The sequence below is a fragment of the Hemitrygon akajei genome, unplaced genomic scaffold (genome assembly GCF_048418815.1).
Source record: "Hemitrygon akajei unplaced genomic scaffold, sHemAka1.3 Scf000070, whole genome shotgun sequence".
Classification (NCBI taxonomy): Eukaryota; Metazoa; Chordata; class Chondrichthyes; order Myliobatiformes; family Dasyatidae; genus Hemitrygon; species Hemitrygon akajei.
In genome coordinates, this window is record NW_027331956.1 from 2,805,068 (window position 1) to 2,832,472 (window position 27,405).

Sequence of the window (27,405 nt, forward strand, 5' to 3'; positions counted from 1 at the left end):
GCGGAGATCAGCAATTCGCTTCTGTCGGTGTCGCCGGTCTCGGCGCCCACAAGGACGGGTGTGATTCCCCTTCGCGCCTCGGTGGGTCTGTTTCGGCGACGTCTGTGGTGGCTGACGAAACATGCTTTGACAGGGAGCGAGCGAGGACCAATGACTACAACTCCCAGAATGCCTCACTGATGACGTTGTGGTGGTGTTTAGGGGTAAGATATAAAAACAAAATGGAGGAAAATGTAATGCATTACGTTTTCTGTACTGTGTCGTGCCTTCAATAAAAAATTAAATTAAAAGAGAGATTCCAGCGAGAAATAGATAGAACATAGAACAATACAGCACAGTACAGGCCCTTCGGCCCACAATGTTGTGCCGTCCCTTAAACTCTGCCTCCCTAAGCTTAAATTCCTCCATATACCTGTCTAGTAGTCTCTTAAACTTCACTGGTGTATTTTCCTCCACCACTGACTCGGGCAGTGCATTCCACGCACCAACCACTCTCTGAGTATAAAATCTTCCTCTAATATCCTCCTTGAACTTCCCTCCCCTTACCTTAAAGCCATGTCCTCTTGTATTGAGCAGTGGTGCCCTGGGGAAGAGGCGCTGGCTGTCCACTCTATCTGTTCCCCTTAATATCAACTATACCTCTATCATTTCTCCTCTCATCCTCCTTCTCTCCAGAGAGTAAAGCCCTAGCTCCCTTAATCTCTGATCATAATCCATACTCTAAACCAGGCAGCATTCTGGTAAATCTCCTCTGTACCCTTTCCAATGCTTCCACATCCTTCCTATAGTGAGGTGGCCAGAACTAGACAGAGTACTCCTTGTGTCGCCCAACCAGAGTTTTATAAAGCTGCAAAATTACATCGCGACTCTTAAACTCTATCCCTCCACTTATAAAAGCTAACAACCCATAAGCTTTCTTAACTACTCTGTCTACCTGTGAGGCAACTTTCAGGGATCTGTGGACATGTAGCCCCAGATCCCTCTGCTCCTCCACACTTCCAAGTATCCTGCCATTTACTTTGTACTCTGCCTTGGAGTTTGTCCTTCTAAAGTGTACCAGCTCACACTTCTGCAGGTTGAACTCTATCTGCCACTTCTCAGCCCTCTCCTGCATCCTATCAATGTCTCTCTGCATTCTTTGACAATCCTCTTCACTGTCCACAACACCACCAACCTTTGTGTCTTCAACAAACTTGCCAATCCATCCTTCTACCCCGACATCCAGGTCATTAATAAAAATCACGAAAAGTAGGGGTCCCAGAACTGATCATTTTGGGACACCACTAGTCACAACCCTCCAATCCGAATGTACTCCCTCCACCACAACTCTCTGCTTTCTCCAGGCAAGCCAACTCTGAATCCACCTGGTCAAACATCCCTGGATATCATGCCTTCTGACTTTCTGAATAAGCCTACAGTGTGGAACCTTATCAAATGCATTACTAAAATCCATGTAGATCACATCCACTGCAATACCCTCATCTATATGCCTGGTCACATCCTAAAAGAACTCCATCAGGCTTGTTAGATACGATCTGCCCTTCAGAAAGCCATGCTGACTGTCACTGATCAGACCATGATTCTCTAAATGCCAATAAATCCTATCTTTGTCAATCTTTTCCAACAGCTTTCCCACCACAGATGTAAGGCTCAATGGTCTATAATTATCCGGACTGACCCTACTACCCTTTTTGAACAAGGCGACAACATTCGCCTCCCGCCAATCCTCCGGGACCATTCCCGTGGACAATGAGGACATAATGATCCTAGCCAGAGGCTCAGCAATCTATTTCATTGCCTCGGATGCAGAACTGGGAAGTGGCAGAGGGAGTTCAACACAGATGAAGAGGTTCATTTCTGCAGGTCAAATTTGAACACAGAATATCATATTAATGGTAAGACTCTTGGCAGGGTGGAGGGTCAGAGAGATCTTGGGGTCCATGTCCATACGACATTCAAAGCTGCTGTGGAGGTTGGCAGTGTTGTTAGGAAGGCGTCTGGTGTGTGGCCTTCATCAACCGTGGGATTGAGTTCAAGAGCTGTGAGGTGATGTTGAAGCTATATTTCTCCTAACCTGTACATAAGTAATTGTAATAAGATGATGAGAGGCTTTGACCATGTGGATAGCCAGAGGCATTTTCCCGGGCTTGAAGTGACTAACACGAGGGGACGTAGTTTTAAGCTGCTTGAAAGTCGGTACTGAGGGAATGTCAGGGGTTAGTTTCTTACACAGAGACTGGTGGGTGCATGGAATGCACTGCCTGCAGCGATGGTGGAGGTGGATACAATAGGATATTTTAAGAGACTCTTAGATAGGTACATGGAGCTTAGAAACATAGAGGGATATACGATCAGGAAATCCTAGGCAGTCTCTAGAGTAGGTTACATTGTCGGTACAACATTGTGCGCTGAAGGGCCTGTAATGTGCTGTAGATTTCTGTGTTCTGTGTCAAAGACAGGCAGAGGGATTAGTTTAAATGGACAGGAGGACAGCATGGAAAGGTTGGGCCGAAGGGCCTGTGTTAGTGCTGTAAGGGAGGGGTTCTGTCCCAACCATCGACTCTATTCCCCTCAACAGATGCTGCCTGACTTGACAACGTTCTTGAAAATTTGCATTCAGTTCCGCTTAGCATTCTGTACAAAGGATGTTTTGTGCTGGAAGAGTGCAGAGGAGATTCATCATGATTGAGGGGGCTTGTGTTCATAAGTCCATAAGGCATAGGAACAGAATTAGGCCATTCAGCCCATTGAGTCAGCCACCTTTCCATCATGGCTGATCCCAGATCGCACTCAATTCCAGATATCTGACCTCCCGCCATATCCTTTGATACCCTGACCGATCAGGAAACGATCAACTTCCGCCTTGAATATACCCACACACTCGGCCTCCACCGCAGTCTGTGGCAGAGCATTCCACAGATCCAATACACCTTGGCTAATAAAAAAAATAAGCTGCTTACCTCTGTTTGAAAAGGTGGCCCCTCAACTTTGTGGCTGTGCCCCACCACAGGAAATACCTTCTCCACATCCACCGTATCCAGTCCTTTCAACATTCGGTAGGTTTCAATGAGATGCCCCCGCATTTTACTGAGTTCCAGTGAGCACAGGGTCAAAGCTGCCAAGTGCTCCTCATATTTTAACTCCTTCATTCCCAAAATCATCTTTCTGAACCTCCTCTGGATTCTCTCCAATGACAACACATCCTGTCTGAGATATGGGCCCCAACACTGTTGACAATACTCCAAGTGTGGCCTGAATCGTGTCTTATAAAGCCTCAGCATTTTCTCTTTGCTGTTATATTCATGGGGCGAGATTGGACTGTGTTGATCTACAGGGCAGCAGGGCCCCGGGGATCGGGGGGAGACTCGGGCAGCGGGGCCCCGGGGATCGGGGGTGGGAGACTCGAGCAGCGCTGGGGATCGGGGGAGACTCGGGCAGCGGGGGCCCCGGGGATCGGGGGTGGGAGACTCAAGCAGCGCTGGGGATCAGGGGGAGACTCGGGCAGCGCGGCCCCAGGGATCGGGGAAAGGCCGCTGGGCCTCAGGCGCGGTCGGGTGGCCAACACGAACCTTTCCAGTGGTTTGACTCGACGAAAGTGGATGGACATCTAATGTCTCCCCAAGGGTTTTACGCTGGACCGAGAGCAGAGAGACCCCTGGCCCTTGACTCCTCAGACAGGGGCTCTGAAGGCCCGCCTCAAAGGGCCTAACTGGGCGGACGAGCTTCCCTGGGTCCTGCTCGGCGTCCGCACGGCGCCCAAAGACGATCTGCACGCTTCGTCGGCCGAGTTGGTGTTCGGCGCACCCCTGGTCGTCCCAGGGGAGTTCATACCAGCCCCAAGGGGGCAAGAGGAAGAACCCGCAGCAGTCCTGAGCAGACTACGCGAGAGGCTCGGCAACCTGGCCCCCATACCCACTTCGCAGCATGGGCAGAACCCGACCTGCGTACCCAAAGACCTGCAGAACTGTAAGTTTGTTTTTGTACGACAGGGCGGACATCGGGCACCGCTACTGCGGCCCTACGAGGGGTCGTTTACGGTGATCAGAAACAACGGGTCCACGTTCGTGCTGGACATTGGGGGGAGAGAGGAGGTTTTCTCGGTGGACCGACTCAAACCGGCCCATGTGGACGTGGCGCAGCCGGTCGAGATTCCGGCATCGCGGCGCAGAGGCAGACCTCCCAGGGTCCGGCCCAGACTGTGGACATTGGGGGGTGTATCGCCGGTTCTGGGGGGTGGGGTATGTGGCGACCCACTTCCCAGCGCACTCGAACCGGCTCACAAAGTGGTGCATTGAGGCCGGGTCCCAAAAAGGGCGCCAAGCCTGCTGGGGAAAAGCCAGGAGATCGTGAGGAGGGAGGGCTTCATGTTTCTGGACATTTGGGCTTTGTTCCCGGGAAGGTGGGGCCTGTTCCGACGGGACGGTTTGCCCCTGAACTGGAGAGGAACTAACATCCTTGCGGGTAGATTTGTTAGTGCTGCTTGTGGGGGGGGGGGGGGGGTAAAAAAGATTTGCAGAGGGAGGGGAACCAGAGTGTTAGAGCAGATAGTGAGGTGGAGGAGGATAAAGGTCATGCGAGGACTGCATGTATAGACAGAAATCAAAGGTTTGTACATTAGGTTGTAAATTAATTTTCAGAGCTTTAGAAATTGTAGAAAATAAAGATTTCCAGAAAGATTTTGATGAAGAACATGACCAGAACCTGTGTGAAAAAGTGGCTACTTCAGTTTTACACCTATCGCAATAATTGTCTATGTTAGGAAATATTTTGGGTGGTCTCTCCTTTGTTAACAGTGAACAATTTTAAATTGAATTAAACACTGATTGGCACATATTAAAGAAGAATTGACCATCTTCATTAACAAAGGTCATATTAAGTTCTCTCTCCCAAACTTGTTTAATCTTTAGTGATTAAGGGGATCTGCTTTTTTTTTGCAGATTTATTTATTTTTATTATCATTTATTTTGTGATGGTTGATTGATGACTTTTGAAGAGTTAATTAGCAAATATTCTCTCTCTCATACACACTTACTGCAATATCTTCAGGTTAGACTTTTTTTTACAAAAAATAATTATCTAAGTTCCCATATATGCAAGAATCTGATTTGTTGGATACTATTTTGAATATGATTCCTTCAGTAAGAGAATTTGTAATTCTCATTGATAGAATTTATAATTTATTTTTAATACATTAATACAAAAAGATAACCTCCCACCTAAGGTTTATACATGATAGAATTATTTGTTGTTTCAGACGTGATAGAGGGGGAGGGATGAAAGGGGAAGGAGTGGCATTACCAGTCAGGGAAAACATCACAGCTGTGCGTAGACAGGACAGCCCGGAGGGCTTGTCTACAGAGGTCATATGCGTGTAGCTGAGGAACGGGAATGGTGTGACCACACTAATAGGGGTGTATTATAGACCGCCCAATAGTCAGAGAGAATTGAAGGAGCAAACCTGTATAAAGATAGTAGACCGATGTAAGAAACAGGAGGTTGTAATAGTAGGGGATTTTACCTTTCCTCATATTGACTGGGACTCCCAAACTGTAAAAAGACTAGATGGCTTGGAGTTTGTGAAATGTTTTCAGGAAAGTTTTCTAAATCAATATATAGAGGTACCTACGAGAGAGGATGCAATACTTGATCTCCTATTAGGAAACCAGACAGGTCGGGTGACAGAAGTATGTGTAGGCGAACATTTTGGGTCCAGTGACCATAATGTCATTAGTTTCAAGTTAATTATGGATCAGGATAGGTCTGGTCCTCAAGTTGAGGTTCTAAATTGGAGAAGGGCCAATTTTGTGGAAATGAAAAAGGATCTAGGAAGAGTGGATTGGGATAAGTTTTTTTCTGGCGAGGATGTGTTCAGTAAGTGGAAGGCCTTCAAAGGCGAAATTTTGAGAGTGCAGAGTTTGCATGTTCCTGCCAGGATTAAAGGCAAAGTTAACAGGCCTCGGGAACCTTGGTTTTCAAGGCATATTGGCGATCTGGTTAAGAAAAAGGGAGAGGTGTATAGCAGGTATAGGCAACAAAGAACAAATGAGTTACTTGAAGAGTATAGAAAATGTAAGAAAATACTGAAGAAGGAAATCAGGAAGGCAAAAAGACATGAGGTGGCTTTGGCAGATAATGTGAAGGGAAAACCCAAAGGATTTCTACAAATATATTGAGAGTAAATGGATAGTAAGGGACAGAATTGGTCCCGTAGAAGATCAGAGTGGTCGTCTATGTGTGGAGCCTCACGAGATGGCGGAGATCTTAAACAGTTTTTTGCATCAGTATTTACTCAGGAAACTGGCATAGTGTATATGGAAGGAAGGGAAACAAGCAGTAGTGTCATGGAACATTTGTAGATTAAAGAGGAGGAGGTGCTTGCTGCCTTACAGTGAATAAAGGTAGATAAATCCCCCGGGCCTGACTTGACATTTCCTCGGACCTTGAGAGAGACTAGTGTAGAAATTGCAGGGGACCTGGCAGAAATATTTAAAATGTCCTCAGCCACGGGTGCACTGCCGGAGGATTGGAGGGTAGCTCTTGTTATTCCATTGTTTAAAAAAGGCTCCAATAGTAAACCAGGTAATTACAGGCCAGTGAGCCTGACATCAGTAGTATGTAAGTTATTGGAAGATGTTCTGAGAGATCGGATATACAAGTATTTGAACAGCCAAGGGCTGATTAAGGATAGTCAGTATGGCTTTGTGTGTGGTAGATCGTGTTTAACAAATCTTGTAGAATTTTTCGAAGAGGTTACCAAGAAAGTAGATGAAGGAAAGGCTGTGGATGTTGTCTGCATGAACTTTAGTAAGGCCTTTGACAAGGTCCCACATGGGAGGTCAGAAGGTTCAGACACTAGGTATCCACAGAGAGGTTGGAGACTGGATTCGAAATTGGCTGTGTGGGAAAAGACAGAGAGTGGTAGTGGATGATTACTTCTCAGACTGGAGGCCTGTGACTAGTGGTGTGCCTCAGGGATCTGTGCTTGGACCATTGTTGTTTGTTGTCGATATCAATGATATAGATGTGGTCAATTAGATCAGCAATTTTGCTGTTGACACCAAGATTGGAGGCGTTGTGGACAGCGAGGAAGGCTTTCAAAGCTTGCCGAGGGATCTGGACCAACTGGAAAAATGGGCCAGAAAATGACAGATGGAATTTAATGCAGACATTAAATTCTGCATGAGGTGAGGTGAGGTGAGGTGTGAGGTGTTGCATTTTGGAAGGACAAACCAAGGTAGGACATACACAGTAAACGGTAGGGCACAGAGGAGTGCGGAGGAACAAAGGGATCTGGGAGTTCAGGTACATAATTCCCTGAAAGTGGCGTCACAGGTAGACAGGGTTGTAAAGAAGGCCTTTGGCATCCTAGCGTTCATAAATCAAAGTACTGAGTACAGGAGTTGGGATGTTCTGCTGAGGTTGTATAAGGCATTGGTGAAGCCAGATTTGGAGTATTATCTGCAGTTCTGGTCACCTAACTATAGGAAGGATATCAGTAAGATTGAAAGAGTGCAGAGAAGATTTACTAGGATGTTGCCAGGTCTTCAGGAGTTGAGTTACAGGGAAAGATTGAACAGGTTAGGACTTTATTCCTTGGGTGTAGAAGAATGAGGGGGGTATTTGATAGAGGTTTACAAAATTATGAGGGGTATAGACAGTAAATGTGAGTAGGTTCTTTCCACTTAGATTTGGAAAGATAAAAACAGGAGGACATGGTTTTAGGGTGAAAGCGGAAAGGTTTAAGGGGAACATGAGGAGGAACTTCTTCACTCAGAGAGTGGTGGGAGTGTGGAACGAGCTGCTATCTGACGTGGTAAATGCGGGCTCACTCTTAAGTTTTAAGAATAAATTGGATAGATACATGGATGGGAGAGGTCTGGAGGGTTACGGACTGGGTGCAGGTCAATGGGACGAGTGGAATAAAGTTTCCGCACAGACTAGAAGCGCCAAAATGGCCTGTTTTCTGTGCTGTAGTGTTCTATGGTTCTATGGAGTGAAATAAACACGACATGAGAATTATCGATCGATTAATTTAAGCTCGTTCACCGCATCCGTCAACCGAACAGAAACATCGGGAATTCAGCAGCTGATGGGGGCGGCGGGTCCTGAGCTCTCCCGGGTCCTAAAATCCACCCGTAAAGAGACAGGTTACTGGGACAAGTGGGGGCGGTGCTTAACGGAGAAGACAGTGAAGATTATTCATTAAGTTCATCTTCCATTTCTTTGTCCCCCATTACTACTTCACCAGCATCATTTTCCAGTGGTCTAGTATCAACTCTCATCTCCCTTTCACTCTTCATGTAACTGAAAACTAAACTTTTAGTATCCTGATTTATATTATTGGCCAGTTTGCCCTCATATTTCGTCTTGACCATTCTTATGGCTTTTTTCATTGCCTTTTGTTGGATTTTAAGAGCATCTTAATAATCCAACATCTCACTCACCTTTGCTACCCTATATGTCATTTCCTTAGGCTTAACACAATTATTACATGCCTTTTCCAGCTCAAACTGTGAATTGATTTAAAGTCAGTCCCATAATTGAATAAAGTTTTTATCTGAAAACTATCTACCCTCGCAAAGATTGTACTGAAGACTGCATTTGATTTTTCTTCAGCCTTGTATGCTTCACATTGAAATAGTATGTGATTCGACAGTTTCATAATGACAAAATGTACACGACACAGAATGAAGTTTTCCAATTACATACAAGGCATAATTAAGCATAGTGTGGGCATTTCTATGTCATGTCAATATCATTCCTTCCCTTGTTTTAAGCTCCTCTTCCATAAACCCAACAGGTTTATCTATTCTGTAAAGGTGTCTGTCCTTAATAAGCTGATAAGGAAGGCGGGCTCTGTCGTGGGCAAAGTACTGGAGAGTTTAACATCGGTAGCTGAGCGAAGGACGCTGAGGAGGCTACGGTCAATTATGGAAAACCCTGAACATCCTCTACATAGCACCATCCAGAGACAGAGAAGCAGTTTCAGCGACAGGTTACTGTCGATGCAATGCTCCTCAGACAGGATGAAGAGGTCAATACTCCCCAATGCCATTAGGCTTTACAATTCAACTGCCAGGACTTAAGAACTTTTTTAAAGCTATTATTAATGCTTTTTGAGTTAGTGATTTAGATGCATATCATATTATTACTGAGTTAAGTATTGTATGTAATGAGTTTTTGCTACAACAAGTGTATGGGACATTGGAAAAAATGTTGAATTTCCCCATGGGGATGAATAAAGTATCTATCTATCTATCTATCTATCTATCTTATATCCATTATCCTACGTCTTGCCATAAGCCCCTAATTCTTAACACCACCAACCCTTTAGCTTCTAATTTGCTAAGTGGAAGGTCTATATCCACAGCTTAACATTTAACAGCTTTTGGTGCTAAACAGTCAACATCATCATTTCCCTCAACAGTGTGATGTGCAGGGCCCATAATGTGCAGACATATAAATCAAACTTTATATATGAAATACTGTTCTATATGAAATTCTGAGCTTATGCCAGAATGACCTGTTTAAGACTCATCAAAGCCGAAATGTATTCTGAGCAAATTATATGGACCAATTTTCTCCACCCACTGTAAGCCTAAACTGTTGGCAAAGAATTCTGCTTCCTATGCTGATAAATGGCTATAAGTCATCTCTTTATCATTACCTGCAACTCAGGCACACAGAAACAGCCACACCAACATCCCCAGTTAACTTTTCTTTTGATTCATCTGTAGAAATGGTTACTGTATGATACTAACTTTCATTAATTTATTGATGAACCAACAGACTCTCAGGCAGAACCGAATCCGATCGTGTAACCTAAAATCAACTGAAGTCATTGGAAAAAACAAAGTGGGGTTACAAAGAAAGCTACAGTGGGACATATTGTATCATCAAATACACCTGTATTCCCAGCGTGATAAGAACCCAGCCACCCAAAACAAAAAACACTCTTCTTGTGATGACCCCAACCGTCCTCCAGCACACCTTTAACAGAATGATCATTTCCTTGCCCCCGCAAATTAATCCAATATGTTGACATCAACTTGAACCTCTGTTACTTTGAGGGCAATTGTCCCATTGCAATCAGTAAAGCCAAAACAGAAAACAACATTACTGCACCAGAACCCAATCTTAAAACTGTAATTGTATCAAATACAAACATTTTTAATTTGAAGATGAAGCTGATCCATAAGCCACACAGACAGAATCAAGAACAGATCAAATTAAACAAATATAATTGGTCAACAAAGATTTTCATGTTGCACCCAAGAATACCCACTTAGATGCCTGAGGAGATTTGAAGCTCCTTTACATTTATCAATTATTTTACTGATAGGTGCTTCCATGTCAGCTGATTATCCATCCACATACTGAGAAATCTTACCACTGACACTTCCTCAAGATAGTAATCATTTAATTTATAATCAAGTGCAAGTCTATTAATCCTGCTTGTAAACCACGTAATGTGTTTTAACGACTGAAAGCTTAAAATCCTCATCAATCTGCCCACTGTTTGACCTATTAATTGTAAATTGCAATTAATACCTCTATTCTATAAAGCTACATCATCTGTATATTGTGATTTACCCAGGGTATCCCATTTTCCCATCTCAGAGAAAATATCATTAATCATAATATTAAATAATGAAGGGCTACAAATACTGCCTTGTGGGATCCCATTCTCTATCTCATAGAAACACAAACATAACATGCCGACCCGTACTTGCACAGTCCGTCCAAATAAAAAACTCAGAAAAATTATACAATGTCCCTCTCACTCCTAATTTAATCAAAAGTCCTTTCTTCCATATCATTTCCCTTTTCAGAATCAAGAAATACTGCTATTACAACATCTTTATTTAATTGTGCTTTCCGAATATCATCTTCCAAACCTAAAACTGAATCTAATGTCATTTCACCCCTCCAAAATCCACTCTAATGAAACACTTCATCACCACTCTTTCCAAAATATAATTCAAGTGCTTGATTACCATACATTGCATAAGTTTACATAAATGAGACATTCACGATATAGGCCCTTAACTAGGATAAAATGGGGATTTAATATTTTCACAAAAGAGAGTTATATACAATTACAATTTCAAATATCACTCTTTCCTGAGGACACCTGACCTGCATTATTAATAGACTTCTTAAATTCATACAAAGAAATCTCTCCCTCAGTGATACTGTCATTGCTACAGCTGACTTCCAGCACATCGGGGTATTCACTGAAAAACATATCCCAACATTGTTTAACTTCTTCACTTAAATTATCCTGATTATTAATGTTAGCAAATGACCCAGCCAGTAACACAACCTTCCCTGTTTTAGTAACAATCATTTTGCCCTCATTAATCAACACTGGAATATTATGATCCCCACAAATCCCATTTTCGAAAACATATCCCAAACAATTCCAAGTTTGATATCCCTTCCAATATTATCTCTATATAACCTCCAGTAAATCACCTACTTCCTCACCACGGCCTTTGCCCTTTTAATGTTAATAATGTAACTCGGGGACTGATGAACCATCACATAAAAACTCACATTTCTCCCAATTTGCTTCCTGTCCCGTTATAAATCCAAATCCAAACTCATAAAGACAGGAATTCTGACTGACGTTCACATAAACTAATCACCCTCCGAGTTCCCATTTGAGCGACAGGCACTATAGCCAATGACAGCGGGGTTCAGTTTTAAGTCTGAGCTACTATAGGCTGGAGGAAATCGGCCCATGAGCAGCCCCTCCTCTTCCGCTCCATCGCCATGGCGGAGGTCAGCGATTCGCTTCTGTCGGTGTCGCCGGCCTCGGCGCCCACAAGGACGGGTGTGATTCCCCTTCGCGCCTCGGTGGGTCTGTTTCGGTGACGTCTGTGGTGGCTGACGAAACATGCTTTGACAGGGAGCGAGCGAGGAACAATGACTACAACTCCCAGAATGCCCCACTGATGACGTTGTGGTGTTGTTTCGGGGTAAGGTATAAAAACAAAATGGAGGAAAATGTAATGCATTGTAGCGGTGTGCTACGCGCAGCGATGAAACTACGACACGGAGTCGGTAAACTGCAACCACGGAATAAGTTTATTTCACAAACACAGTCTTGCTTAAAAGCCTGTCTCCCCCCACTCGAAACTTGGAGAGGCACGTAACTGAAACTCCCTGAGGCTATCTATCTTTGTCTCTGGCTCTGGCTAATTGTCAGCCGGTTCGAGTGTGCTAGTAATTGGGTCGCCACATAACCCCCCCCCCCCAGAACCGGCGATACACCCCCCAATGTCCACAGTCTGGGCCGGGCCCTGTTTGGGAGGTCGGCCTCTGCGCCGCGGTGCCGGAAACTCGACCGGTTGCGCCAAGTCCACGTGGGCCGGTTTGAGTCGGTCCACCGTGAAAACCTCCTCTCTCCCCCCAACGTCCAGCACGAACGTGGACCCGTCGTTTCTGATCACCGTAAACGGCCCCTCGAAGGGCCGTTGCAGCGGTGGCCGATGCCCGCCCCGGCGTACAAACACAAACTTACAGTTCTGCAGATCTTTGGGTACGCAGGTCGGGTGCTGTCCATGCTGCGAAGTGGGTATGGGGGCCAGGGCACCGAGTCTCTCGCGTAGTCTGCCCAGGACCGCTGCGGGTTCTTCCTCTCGCCCCCTTGGGGCTGGTATGAACTCCCCAGGAACGACCAGGGGCGCGCCGTAAACCAACTCGGCCGACGAAGCGTGCAGATCGTCTTTGGGCGCCGTGCGGACGCCGAGCAGGACCCAGGGAAGCTCGTCCGCCCAGTTAGCTCCTCGCAGGCGGGCCATGAGAGCCGACTTCAGGTGGCGGTGGAAACGCTCCACCAGTCCGTTCGACTGTGGGTGGTAGGCAGTGGTGTGGTGCAGCTGAGTCCCCAACAGGTTGGCCATCGCTGACCAGAAGCTGGAGGTGAACTGGGCGCCTCTGTCGGAGGTAATGTGGGCCGGGACACCCAAGTGGCGATCAGCGCCCGGGCGCAAGATTCAGAGGTGGTGTCGGTGAGAGGGACCGCCTCTGGCCATCTTGTGAACCTGTCCACGATAGTCAGGAGGTGCCGCGCCCCGCGTGACACAGGCAGGGGGCCCACGATATCCACATGAATGTGGTCGAAACGCCGGTGGGTGGGGTGGAACTGCTGCGGCGGGGCCTTGGTGTGTCGCTGCACCTTGGCCGTCTGGCAGTGCAGGCACGTTCTGGCCCAGTCACGGACCTGCTTGCGGAGTCCGTGCCAAACGAACCTGCTGGAGACCATCCGGACGGTAGTGCGGATGGAGGGGTGGGCCAAGTTATTAATGGAGTCGAACACACGTCGTCGCCAAGGTGCCGGGACGACGGGACGGGGCTGGCCGGTGGCGACGTCACAGAGTAGGGTCCTCTCACCTGGGCCTATGGGGAGGTCCTGGAGCTGCAAACCGGAGACTGCGGTCCGGTAACTCGGGATCTCCTCATCTGCCAGCTGTGCCTCTGCCAGCGCATCACAGTCTACCCCTTGGGAAAGGGCGTGAATGTTAGGACGAGAGAGCGCATCCGCCACGACATTGTCCTTACCCGAGACGTGCCGGACGTCCGTCGTGTATTCAGAGATGTAGGACAGATGGCGCTGCTGGCGGGACGACCAGGGATCGGACACCTTTGTAAATGTAAAGGTAAGCGGTTTGTGGTCCGTGAACGCGGTGAAGGGCCTACCTTCTAAGAAGTACCTGAAATGCTGGATTGCCAGGTATAGCGCCAACAGCTCCCGGTCGAAAGCACTGTACTTGAGCTCGGGTGGCCGCAGGTGTTTGCTGAAAAACGCCAGGGGTTGCCAGCGGCCCGCGATGAGCTGCTCCAGTACCCCACCGACTGCCGTGTTAGAGGCATCCACCGTGAGGGCGGTAGGGACGTCCATTCTGGGGTGCACTAGCATCGTGGCATTCGCCAAGGCATCCTTCGTTTGAATGAAAGCGGCGGCGGACACCTCGTCCCAGGTAATGTCCTTGCCCGGACCGGACAGCAAGGCGAACAGGGGGCGCATGATCCGGGCAGCTGAAGGGAGGAAGCGGTGGTAGAAATTGACCATACCTACGAATTCCTGCAGGCCTTTGACCGTGGTGGGTCGGGGGAAATGACGGACCGCATCCACCTTAGCGGGCAGAGGGGTTGCCCCGTCTTTAGTAATCCTGTGGCCCAGGAAGTCAATGGTGTCGAGCCCGAACTGGCATTTGGCCAGGTTGATCGTTAGACCGTAGTCACTCAGCCGGGCAAAGAGCTGTCGGAGGTGGGACAGATGCTCCTGACGACTGCTGCTGGCTATGAGGATGTCGTCCAAATAGATGAATGCGAAGTCCAGGTCGCGTCCCACCGCGTCCATCAACCGCTGGAACGTCTGTGCGGCATTCTTCAGGCCGAACGGCATGCGGAGGAACTCGAAAAGGCCGAACGGGGTGATGAGAGCCGTTTTGGGGATGTCGTCTGGATGCATCGGGATTTGATGGTATCCGCGGATTAGGTCTACCTTGGAGAAGATCTGCGCGCCGTGCAGGTTGGCTGCAAAGTCCTGAATGTGCGGCACAGGGTAGCGGTCCGGTGTTGTAGCCTCGTTCAGCCTGCGGTAGTCGCCGCATGGTCTCTAGCCCCCTGTCGCTTTGGGCACCATGTGCCGGGGGGAGGCCCATGGGCTGTCAGACCGCCGTATGATCCCCAATTCCTCCATCCGTGTAAACTCCTCCTTCGCCAGTCGGAGCTTGTCCGGGGGAAGCCGCCGAGCGCGGGCATGGAGGGGTGGTCCCTGGGTCAGGATGTGGTGCTGTACACCGTGTCGGGGCATGGCTGCCGTGAACTGTGGTGCCAGAACCGATGGGAAATCCGCCAGGACCCTGGTGAAGTCGTTGCCGGACAGCGTGATGGAGCCGAGGTGAGGGGCTGGCAACTGGGCTGCACCCAGGGGGAATGTCTGAAAGGTCTCGGCGTGAACCAGTCTCTTTCTGGGCAGGTCGACCAGTAGGCTGTGAGCCCGCAAGAAATCCGCACCCAGAAGCGGTTGGGCTACGGCGGCCAGTGTGAAGTCCCACGTAAACTTGCTGGAGTCGAGCCGTAGCTGCACCGGACGGGTGCCATAAGTCCTTATTGTGCTGCCGTTCGCGGCCCGTAGGGGGGGACCCGGCGCCCTGCTGCGGGTGTCGTAACTCGTCGGAGGTAAGACGCTGATCTCGGCACCGGTGTCGACCAAAAACCGGCGTCCCGACTGTTTGTCCCAGACATACAGGAGGCTATCCCGAAGGCCAGCCGTCGTAGCCATCAGCGACGGCTGGCCCTGGCGTTTCCCGTGGAATTGGCAGGGCGGGCGACAGCGGCGGGCATCTGCGCCCCACTGCTGGTGGTAGAAACACCAGTGTTCGTTGGGCTCCACAACCTGGCCTCTGGGTTTAGCGGGCTCTGCGGCCGGGCCTGGACTGGTTTGCTGCTGGGATGGCCTGGTGATCTGTGCGATGGACATCCCACTCACCTTCTTGGCGTTCCACAGCGCGTCCGCCCGGGCTGCCACCTTCCGGGGGTCGCTGAAATCCGCGTCGGACAGCAGCAGGCGGATGTCCTCGGGCAGCTGCTCCAGGAATGCCTGCTCAAACATGAGGCAGGGCGTGTGTCCGTCGGCCAGAGACAACATCTCATTCATCAAAGCCGATGGAGGCCTGTCTCCCAAGCCATCCAGGTGCAGTAAGCGGGCAGCTCGCTCGCGGCGGGAGAGCCCGAAAGTCCTTATGAGCAGGGCTTTGAATTCCGTGTACTTGCCGTCTGCCGGGGGAGACTGTACGAACTCTGCGACCTGGGCCGCTGTGTCCTGGTCGAGGGAGCTCACCACGTAGTAGTAACGGGTGTCCTCTGAGGTTATTTGCCGAACATGGAATTGGGCTTCTGCTTGCTGAAACCATAGGTGAGGTTGTAGCGTCCAGAAGCTTGGCAGCTTCAAGGAAACCGCGTTAACAAACGCAGCGTCTGCCATCTCCGGTCCAAAAAAACGGTTGGACCGTCGGGGTCACCAATGTAGCGGGGTGCTACGCGCAGCACTGAAATTACGACACGGAGTCGGTAAACTGCAACCACGGAATAAGTTTATTTCACAAACACAGTCTTGCTTAAAAGCCTGTCTCCCCCCACTCGAAACTTGGAGAGGCACGTAACTGAAACTCCCTGAGGCTATGTATCTTTGTCTCTGGCTCTGGCTAATTGTCAGCCGGTTCGAGTGTGCTAGTAATTGGGTCGCCACAGCATTACGTTTTCTGTACTGTGTCGTGCCTTCAATAAAAAATTTTAAAAAAAGAGAGATTCCAGCGGGAAATAGATAGAACATAGAACAATACAACACAGCACAGGCCCTTCGGCCCACAATGTTGTGCCGCCACTTAAACTCTGCCTCCCTAAACTTAAATTCCTCCATATATCTGTCTAGTAGTCTCTTAAACTTCACTAGTGTATCTGCCTCCACCACTGACTCGGGCAGTGCATTCCACGCACCAACCACTCTCTGAGTATAAAATCTTCCTCTATTATCCTCCCTTGAACTTCCCTCCCCTTAGCTTAAAGCCATGTCCTCTTGTTTTGAGCAGTGGTGCCCTGGGGAAGAGGCGCTGGCTGTCCACTCTATCTATTCCCCTTAATATCAACTATACCTCTATTATTTCCCCTCTCATCCTCCTTCTCTCCAGAGAGTAAAGCCCTAGCTTCCTTAATCTCTGATCATATTGCACACCCTCTAAACCAGGCAGCATTCTGGTAAATCTCCTCTGTAACCTTTCCAATGCTTCCACATCCTTCTTATAGTGAGGTGACCAGAACTGGACAGAGTACTCCAAGTGTGGCCCAACCAGAGTTTTATAGAGCTGCATCATTACACCGCGACTCTTAAACTCTGTCCCTCGACTTATAAAAGCTAACACCCCATAAGCTTTCTTAACGACTGTGTCTACGTGTGAGGTAACTTTCAGGGAACTGTGAACATGGAGACCCAGATCCCTCTGCTCCTCCACACTTCCAAGTATCCTGCCATTTACTTTGTACTCTGCCTTGGAGTTTGTCCCTCCAAAGTCTACCACCCCACGCTTCTCCAGGTTGAACTCTATCTGCCACTTCTCAGTCCACTCCTGCATCCTATCAATGTCTCTCTGCAATCTTTGAAAATCCTCTGCACTATCCACAACACCACCAACCTTTGTGTCTTCTGCAAACTTGCCAACCCATCCTTCTACCCCCACATCCAGGTCGTTAATAAAAATCACGAAAAGTAGAGGTCACAGAACTGATCCTTGTGGGACACCACTAGTCACAACCCTCCAATCCGAATGTACTCCCTCCACCACAACTCTCTGCTTTCTGCAGGCAAACCAATTCTGAATCCACCTGGTCAATCATCCCTGGATCCCATGCCTACTGACATTCTGAATAAGCCTACCGTGTGGAACCTTATCAAATGCATTACTAAAATCCATGTAGATCACATCCACTACACTACCCTCATCTATATGCCGGGTCACCTCCTAAAAGAACTCCATCAGGCTTGTTAGACACGATCTGCCCTTCAGAAAGCCATGCTGACTGTCACTGATCAGACCATGATCTCTGAATGCCAATAAATCTTATCTTTGTGAATCTTTTCCAACAGCTTTCCCACCACAGATGTAAGGCTCAATGGTCTATATCCGGACTATCCCTACTACCCTTTTTGAACAAGGGGACAACATTCGCCTCCCTCCAATCCTCCGGGACCATTCCCGTGGACAATGAGGACATAATGATCCTAGCCAGAGGCTCAGCAATCTATTTCCTCGCCTCGGATGCAGAACTGGGAAGTGGCAGAGGGAGTTCAACACAGATGAAGAGATTCATTTCTGCAGGTCAAATTTGAACACAGAATATAATATTAATGGTAAGACTCTTGGCAGTGTGGAGGGTCAGAGAGATCTTGGGGTCCATGTCCATACGACACTCAAAGCTGCTGTGGGGGTTGGCAGTGTTGTTAGGAAAACGTCTGGTGTGATGGCCTTCATCAACCGTGGGATTGAGTTCAAGAGCTGTGAGGTGATGTTGAAGCTATATTTCTCCTAATCTGTACATAAGTAATTGTAATAAGATGATGAGAGGCTTTCACCATGTGGATAACCAGAGGCATTTTCCCAGGCTTGAAGTGACTAACATGAGGGGACGTAGTTTTAAGCTGCTTGGAAGTCGGTACTGAGGGAATGTCAGGGGTAAGTTTCTTACACAGAGAGTGGTGGGTGCATGGAATGCACTGCCTGCAGCGATGGTGGAGGTGGATACAATAGGATATTTTAAGAGATTCTTAGATAGGTACATGGAGCTTAGAAACATAGAGGGATATACGATCAGGAAATCCTAGGCAGTCTCTAGAGTAGGTTACATGGTCGGTACAACATTGTGGGCTGAAGAGCCTGTAATGTGCTGTAGATTTCTGTGTTCTGTGTCAAAGACAGGCAGAGGGATTAGTTTAAATGGACAGGAGGACAGCATGGTAAGGTTGGGCCGAAGGGCCTGTGTTAGTGCCGTAAGGGAGCGGTTCTGTCCCAACCATCGACTCTATTCCCCTCAACAGATGCTGCCTGACTTGACAACGTTCTTGAAAAGTTACATTCAGTTCCGCTTAGCATTCTGTACAAAGGATGTTTTGTGCTGGAAGAGTGCAGAGGAGATTCATCCTGATTGAGGGGGCTTCTGTTCATAAGTCCATAAGGCATAGGAACAGAATTAGGCCATTCAGCCCATTGAGTCAGCCACCTTTCCATCATGGCTGATCCCAGATCGCACTCAATTCCAGATATCTGACCTCCCGCCATATCCTTTGATGCCCTGACCGATCAGGAAACGATCAACTTCCGCCTTGAATATACCCACACACTCGGCCTCCACCGCAGTCTGTGGCAGAGCATTCCACAGATCCAATACACCTTGGCTAATACAAAAAATAAGCTACTTACCTCTGTTTGAAAAGGTGGCCCCTCGACTTTGTGGCTGTGCCCCACCACAGGAAATACCTTCTCCACATCCACCTTATCCAGTCCTTTCAACATTCGGTAGGTTTCAATGAGATGCCCCCGCATTTTTCTGAGTTCCAGTGAACACAGGGTCCAAACGGCCAAATGCTCCTCATGTTTTAACTCCTTCATTCCCGAAACCATCTTTCTGAACCTCCTCTGGACTCTCTCCAATGACAACACATCCTGTCTGAGATGTGGGGCCCAACATTGTTGACAACACTCCAAGTGTGGCCTGTCTTATAAAGCCTCAGCATTATCTCGTTGCTGTTATATTCATGGGGCGAGATTGGACAGTGTTGATCTACAGAGAGATCTTGGAATCCGAGTTCATAACTCCCAGATAGTGGTTCCATTGTCAGGCAGTTATGTTGCAGTTGTATAAATCTCTAGTTTAACCACATCTGGAGAATTGCATTCGAATGCAGGAATAAGGCGGAGGTTTTGGGTGGTGAGTGGAAGAGGCTTAACAGGATGCTGCCTGGATAAAGTGAGACTGGACAATCTCGGGTAATTTTCTCCGGAGCGGCAGAGGCTGAGGGAGGTCTGACAGACGTTTACAGGAATGTGAGAGACACAGACAGAGTGGACAGCCGGGATTTTTTCTCTAAGGAGGAAATGTCCAATGCCAGTGGGCATGCACTTCAGGAGAAAGGGGGTAACACATCCTCATTGGACCTTTTTGCACTATTGAAGTATTTTGTAATTTAGTGTAATTTTGTATCTTTTCTCTGCATAGCTGCTGTTGAAAAAAAACAATTAGAAAAGACAATGATGTTAAAAACCTGACTCAGGATGTTTAAAGGAGATTTGCGTTTCAAGTTTTGTTTATCATTCCCATAGTGGTGGGTGTCTGGAGTGAATATCGGGGGTGGTGGTGGAGGCCAATGTGAAAGAAGCTATTAGATACCACATGGATGTGAGGAGAATGGAAGGATGTGTTCCTTGTGTAGGCAGAAGGGATTGGTTTAGTAAGGCATGAAGTGACCAGTTCAATTGGTTCAGAACAACACAGTGAGCAGAAGGGCCTGTTCAAGGACAAGTACAGCAAGCAGAGCAGGTAAACTGGATAAAGTGATCCCACTCAGAGAACAGACTGTGACGTCAGTGGATATATGCCGGCATCACAGTTCTCTCACCAAAGATACTTCACTGCTGGATAAAATGAAGTTTGTGATGTTTATAACCGATGTGGTGAATTGTACTGCTCAGACATCTCATCCTACTGAGGAAATTAAAATTATTGTGAAAGCTGCAGAAAGGTATCTTGGTGTAACTGGTGTTATGTGGGAAGCTGTAAATGAAGCTCTGATTTGTGGGGGTTTCTGCATCCCAGTCTACTTGTGAAGATATGTAATGGAATTGAAATATTGAAGTGAAATGCAAGAAGCCTGATTTTACATGGTCAACACTTTCAGCAGTTTATTTCTGATTTGTCAGATTCTTCCGATGTTATATCTGTTCAGGAAACCTGCACATTTTAAGTTTTATTGCTGTGCAGGATTATATTGTCGTTTGGCTTGACAGGTTAGTTGGTAGAGGCATGGTGTTGTCAGTTTTATAAGGAAAGGGGCAAAGTATAGTGTTGTGAATGGGAATAAAATGTATCATGAACTTGTAGAAAATCTTGATTCAACAGTTATGTGTGTAATTTTCTTTTGTGAGAATATTAACTTTCTGAATCGTATTTGGAGGTTTGGCCATCGACTTTTCTCATGGAAAATGGTTGTAGTAGTTCCCATTCTAAAACCCGGATCTCGCCGTCTGATCGTCCTTCTTGTAGACCAATATCATTAAAGTCTCATTTATGTAAACTTGTGGAATGTATGGTAATTGAGTGTTTGAATTATATTTTTGATAAAAGAGGTCATTTCACGTTTTATCAGAGGGGAATTTGGAACGGTAGAATAAGACCATAAGACAAAGGAGCAGAAGTCAGTCATTCGGCCCATCGAGTCTGCTCTGCCATTTTATCATGAGCTGATCCATTCTCCCATTTAGTCCCACTCCCCCACCTTCTCACCATAACCTTTGATACCCTGGCTACTCAGATACCTAGCAATCTCTGCCTTAAATAACATTGGAATCAGTTTGGGTTTGGAAGATCATATTAGGAAAGTACAGTTAAATAAAGAGTTGTAATAGCAATATTTTTGATATTGAAAAGGCAAATAATATTTATTGATGGACTTTTGATAAATTTTTGGAAATGCAATTGAGAGGGCTATTGTACAATTTTTTCTGATTGTTTCTATTTGTACGTCTTGTAAAGGTATGGATGGGCAAGTATGACATTGAATTCATTTTTATATTTGGAAGATGGTATTAGTAAAGCCAGTTAAATATAGATGTTGTAACAGCAGTATTTTTGCTATTCAAAAGGCAGATGTTATTTATGGAAGGAAAGAATTTTTAATAAATTGTGGAAATGAGGATGGAGGGGCTGGTATCTAACTTTGAGTTGTTTTAATTGAACGTTTTGTGTCAGGTATGGGTGGGAAAGTTATATTCAGGTTGTTATGAGATAGAAACTGGGATCCCACAGGCAGTATTTATTATTTTATATTACAATTAATATTTTTTTCTTAGATAGGTTTATCGTTGTGTAAATCTCTATATGCAGATGATGGAGGTGTATTGATTAGAGGTAGAAATTTCTATTTTACTATATAGGATGCATTCGCAATTAATAAGGTCGAAAAGTCGGCAAATAGATGGGACAAGTTATGTGTTTTACAGACAGGATTAATGAACCTGCACTTGATTGGAAATGATAGGAACTAATATGGTCAAACTCCTTAAAAGGTTTCAGTGGTAAGATTTCCAGGCATGTGGATGGATAATTAGCTGACATGGAAGCACCGGATAAGAAAATAATTGATTAATATAAAGAAACATTAAATATGCTCAGTTATCCCTGCGGGTATTCTAGGGTGTTACATGAAAGTATTTGTTGACCAATCTCATTTGTTTAATTGGATCTGTTCTTGATTATGGTTGTGGTTTATAGATCAGCTTCAGCTTCAACTTTATTATGTTTGGGTGTGATACAAGCACAGGCTTTGAGATTGTGTTGTGGTGCAGTAAAGTTATCCCCTGTTTCGGCTTTTCTGCATTGGTCAGGCCTAATCTGGAGTATTGTGTGTAGTTTTTGTTACTGGCCTGAAGGAAAGTTATCAACAACATTGAAAGAGTGCAGAGAGAATTTACAATACATTTGCTGGGACTTGAGGACTCGAGCTTTAGGAAAAGGTAAGGACTTTATTCCCTTTAGTGTTGGAAAATGAAGGGGGATTTTGCAGATTTATACCAAATTATGAGTGTTGTTGACAGGTAAATGCAGGCAGGATTTTTCCTCTGAGTTTGGGTGAGATGGGAACTGGAGGTCGCAGTTTAAGGGTGAAAGGTGAAATATTTCAGAGGCACCTGAGTGGGAATTCCTTCACTCAGATGGTGGTGAGGGTGGGGGAAGAGCTGTCAGTGGAAGTTATGGATTTCACTGCAGAGAAGTTTGGATCGGTACATGGACGGGAGGGGTATTGAGGGCCATGGTCCAGCTGCGGTTATGGGACTCGGCAGAATAACAATTCGGTACGGACTAAGTGGGAAAAAGGGTTTGTTTGTTTGTTATAGTGCTCTCTGACTCCAAATAAAGTGTCAATGAAGGGGAATTGGTTAGGGCTGTTGTCGGGAAGCAAATGATGTGCTTTCAGGATTTCCTGCTGGGAATAGAAGTGAATTGATACTGGATATCCATGGTCAAAGTGTGGCGATCAGAGCCAGGGATTGTAAAGTTGTTGAAAACAAACAAACACATACACCTCCCCCCCCCCACACACACACACACTCTCTCTCACACACACACACACACACACACACACACACACACACACACTCACTCACACACACACACACACACACACACACACACACACACACACACACACACTCACACACATACACCCCCACACACACACACACACACACACACACACACACTCCCTTCAACTTCACATTGGCGTTCACCCCACTTCCCAAAAATATCTAGTTCCTCAACTTTGGCTCAAAATCTCGCCACCCTCTTGCCCCCATCTTCACCCCTTCCCACTTTTGCCACCTCTGCTTCCCCATTCCCTCACTGTCTCTTTCTCTCCATCTCTTGTCTCCCACTCCCTCATTCTTTCTCTTCCTCCTCTCCCCTCACCTATTTCCTTCTCTTCCACACACTGTCTCTCTCTCCTCTCTTCATCCGTTCCCTTCCCCACTGACACACCCTTGTCCTCAGCACATTCCTCCCTACCCTACCCACTCACACTCTCCTCCTTTACCTTGTTGTCTCTGTCTCCCTTTCTACCCAACGCTTCGCCTGCCTCTCACCTTCTCCCCAGTTCCTCCTTTACTGCAGCTCGTTTTCCGGGCCACCCTCCCGTCCCCACATCCCCCACCCCGCACTGTGATGACGGTTGACACGCACAGTGAATTGTCTGATGTTGTACAATTCTTCGTTTTTTGGACAGTGACAGTGTTTTCTCAGAAGATGAAGGCTTGTGGTTTCCGGGAGAGGCCAGTTTGTTCCCTTTTTATGTGCTACAGAATAAGTGGGGGAGGGGAGTGTGGAGGAGAGAGGAGAGAGAGAGACTAAATATATGAAGCCTCAATCTCTTTCTCTCTGTCCTCCTCTCTTCATCCGTTCTCATCCACACTGCCCCACTCTTTCCTCCACACATTCCTCCCTAATCCCCCTTTTCTGTCGCCCGCTCTCCCGGCCACCCTCCCGTCCCCACATCCCCCGCCCCGCACAGTGATGACGGTTGACTTGCACAGTGAATTATAGATGTTGTGTCATTCTTCATTGTTTGGAAAGCAGCAATGTTCTCTCAGAAGATAAAGGCTTGTAGTTTCCGGGAGAGGCCAGTTTGTTCCCTTTCTGTGTGCTACAGAATAGGCGGGGGAGGGGAATGTGGAGGAGAGAGGAGGAAAAGAGAGAGAGAGAGACTAAATATATATAGCCTCAATCTCTTTCTCCCTGTCCTCCTCTCTTCATCCGTTCTCATCCACACTGCCCCACTCTTTCCTCCACACATTCCTCCCTAATCTTCCCCCTTTTCTGTCGCCCGCTTTCCCGACCCCCACCCCGCACTGTGATGACGGTTGACATTCACAGTGAATTATAGATGTTGTGTAATTCTTCATAGTTTGGAAAGCAGCAATGTTCTCTCAGAGATGAAGGCTTGTGGGTTTCCGGGAGAGGCCAGTTTGTTCCCTTTCTGTGTGCTGCAGAATAGGCGGGGGAGGGGATGTGGAGTGGACGGGATAGCCGTGTGTTCTCAGTAGCTACACCGTCACGACTAAGACCGAGCACCGTCTGCGAGCTGGTCTCTGACACAAACACACACAGACACACAAAGAGACGGACAGACACATACGAGGACGCATATAAACACACAGACATTCAGACATACAAAAATACTTTAAATATGAATGCAGTTTGCATTTTCAGCGTTTTAAGATGGATGTCACTATTTTGTGAACTGTTTGAAATGATTCTTGCTCTAGGATAATCTAGTGTGCTTATGGGGATGTCAGCGGGTTTGGGGGTTCACATGGAAATGGGTCTGCACATTGATTTGCGGATGTGCGAAGGTTTCAGGGTATGTTGGTGAATATGGATTTTGGAGTGTCGGTGAATTTGGGGGTCACACTGCTTTGGGCATTTGAGGGTGCACGGGGATTTGAGAGTATTTAGGGCTGCGCACAGATTTGAGTGTCTCAGCGGATTTGGGGTTGCACACGGATTTGAGGATTGTGCTGACTTAGAAACGTTTTGGAGAATATGGGGTGCACAGGGATTTGCGCAGACATGGGGGTTTGTCAGTGAATATGGGGATGTTGGTGGATTTGCGGGCACCCACTGACACCGGGGTGAGGATGGTTTGGGGAGGAGCGTAGATTTAAGGGGATGTCAACTAGAATATGGGGACTATGCACGTGGACGTGTGTTTGAAATTTAAGCTTTGTTCTTGCTACTTTTCAGGAGGAGGCAGCTGTTTTGTGAACACAGTTCTTAAATATTCTCTCTCTCTTCGGCTGTCACTCAGAAACCAGCTCCAGCCTCCGAAAGTGACACTCAGAGTTAAGGAAACAGGAGCTGGTAACAGGTGTGTCGGTTGCTTTGGGGTGCACACTGACTGGAGGGTTGAATGTGGGTTTTTTCGGTGAGCACAGATTTGTTGGTGCACACCGATTTGCAGATATGTGAAGAGTGGGTGTGTTGGCGGATTCGGGGCTGAACACTGACTTGGGGGAACCGGTGGATTTCGAGGTGTTACAAATCTCATGGGTTTTCCCTTTATACAGACTTCAATAACAAATGCAATATGAACTTTGACCTCTGTTTTTGATTTTTATTAATGGAGACAGCCATTTCGTGAAATGATTCTTGCACTTAATGTGTATGTGGGGCTGTGTGCAAATTTGGAGCTGTGACGAGTCTCAAGGCAAATTTACAGTGGCAGCATATTCAATTGATCAGTCACCTTTGTTGAGACAACTGACTCTCACATATGGTCTAAATATTAACTCATTAATGTAATCACAATCTGTCTCCGTGGGGATTGCGCCGGTCAGACGTTATCAGGTGATGAGCCGGTGAAATATCCGGTCACCTCGGGGCTTCAGTTCATTAATAAAGCCGCGACCTGAGCACACGGCAGTGGCGGCCGCAGTGTCTCCGGTCCGGGCTCCAGCTCCTCACATTCACCGCCTCATCTCCCAGGTGTTATTCCCGGGCGGATTGTCCCTTTGACCAGCAGCGGCGGGACATTAGGATAGTGTGGGTGGAGGGGGTGGGGAGTGTAAATGGATTGTCCTGGAGTGTCGAAACCTCACTGGGTCCGTCAGATGTCAGTCAAACAACTACTCTGGATTCCCCTCGCTCATTAGTCTGTACATATGTTCATCTATTCCATTTCCCGCCCACCGAACTCACTGCCTGACGCCACAAAATGGCGACGGTCTATTCGGATGCTGGTTGGCTAATCCACTGTCAATCACACCAGTCTCCGCCTTCCCCTTGAATGATTGGCTAACGTGAAGAACGAGGGCCGGGGTTTGTATAAATGACGGTGGACACCCCACTAACTGTACTGGAGTGCGGTGCAGAGAATTGGGACATAAATCCCTCACTGCTTCCTTTTTCAAATGAAACCTAAATAACCCCTCAAAAGTCCTATAGATTGTACGTAACGAGACACAACACCGTGAATTAAATTAAAATTACTGCCATTACTTAAGAAAGCTTTTAAATGAAAACTAAACGACAGAGAGTAATGTTTTCCAACACGAACGAAGGAATAATGATGCATAATATGCCAAATTCTAAGTCGTGTCAAAGTGATTACTTGCCTTCTTGTTTTACCCCCGATCTCCCATAAACCCAACAGGTACGTATTCTGTAAAGGTGTCTCATTTGATGTCCTTTATCCCACCAGTCTCGATATAATTATTAACCCACCAACCGCTTAGCTTCTGATGTGCTAGTTGAAATTTTAACAGCTTTTGTAACTGAACCGCTGTGTGCAGGGACCCATAGGAATTGGACATATCAACAAATACTCTGCGTATGAAATAATGTTTGATGAGTTTCCAACAATAAATCTGTCCTACTGCAAGAATTATCTGTTTTAAGACTCATCAAAACCGAACAGGCATCTGAACAAATTACAACTTAACTGGGATTGTTTTTGTGCATGAATTACAGGTAATGATAAAGAAACAACTTACCAACCATTTATCAGTATATATAGTAGAATCTGTTTCCCTCAATTTAGGCTTACAGTGGGTGGTGGAAATCTGTTGATGTAAAGTTGTAATTTGTTCAGATGCCTGTTCGGTTTTGATTTCATAATAATTTTCCACAATATATTGACGAATCAAGATTCTCAACCAGTACAGAATCCTTAGACTTCATTGAATTGTGTATCCTTAAATTAACTAAAGGCATTGAGAAAAACAATGTGGGGTTACCAAGAACGCGACAGTGGGACATATTGCATAATCCAACGAACCCATATTCCCAGCGTGATTAGAACCCAGTCCCTGGACAACAAGCTGTGTGAAACACAATACAATAAATGTTGTGTAATTGAGGGAATTATACAAAATTGCATTGTTTGTAAGGGATACACAATATCATGGGATTTATTCTGAAGAGGGGAGATCTCGGAGAGTTTCTGCTGTTACCAACCCGCAGGTTCCGTTTACTGTGGACTGTCGCTTTAAGCGCCTGAGTGAGGCGGGACTATGACGTCAGTGACAGGCTGTCGCGGTGTGTGCAGATTAAAATACAGAGACGCAGAGAGAG

At 46.7% G+C, this 27,405-nt stretch overlaps 1 long non-coding RNA gene across 2 annotated transcripts; it reads left to right on the forward strand.

Annotated features, from left to right (window-relative positions):
* On the forward strand, nucleotides 1-27,405 carry LOC140722129 (uncharacterized). 2 transcript variants are annotated; one of them, XR_012097541.1, is made up of 4 exons: nucleotides 1-203; nucleotides 1,628-1,895; nucleotides 17,657-17,920; nucleotides 25,078-27,405. It is a non-coding gene; the product is annotated as an uncharacterized lncRNA (long non-coding RNA). The 2 variants fall into 2 exon arrangements; XR_012097542.1 differs by lacking the exons at nucleotides 1-203; nucleotides 1,628-1,895 and adding an exon at nucleotides 11,724-11,984.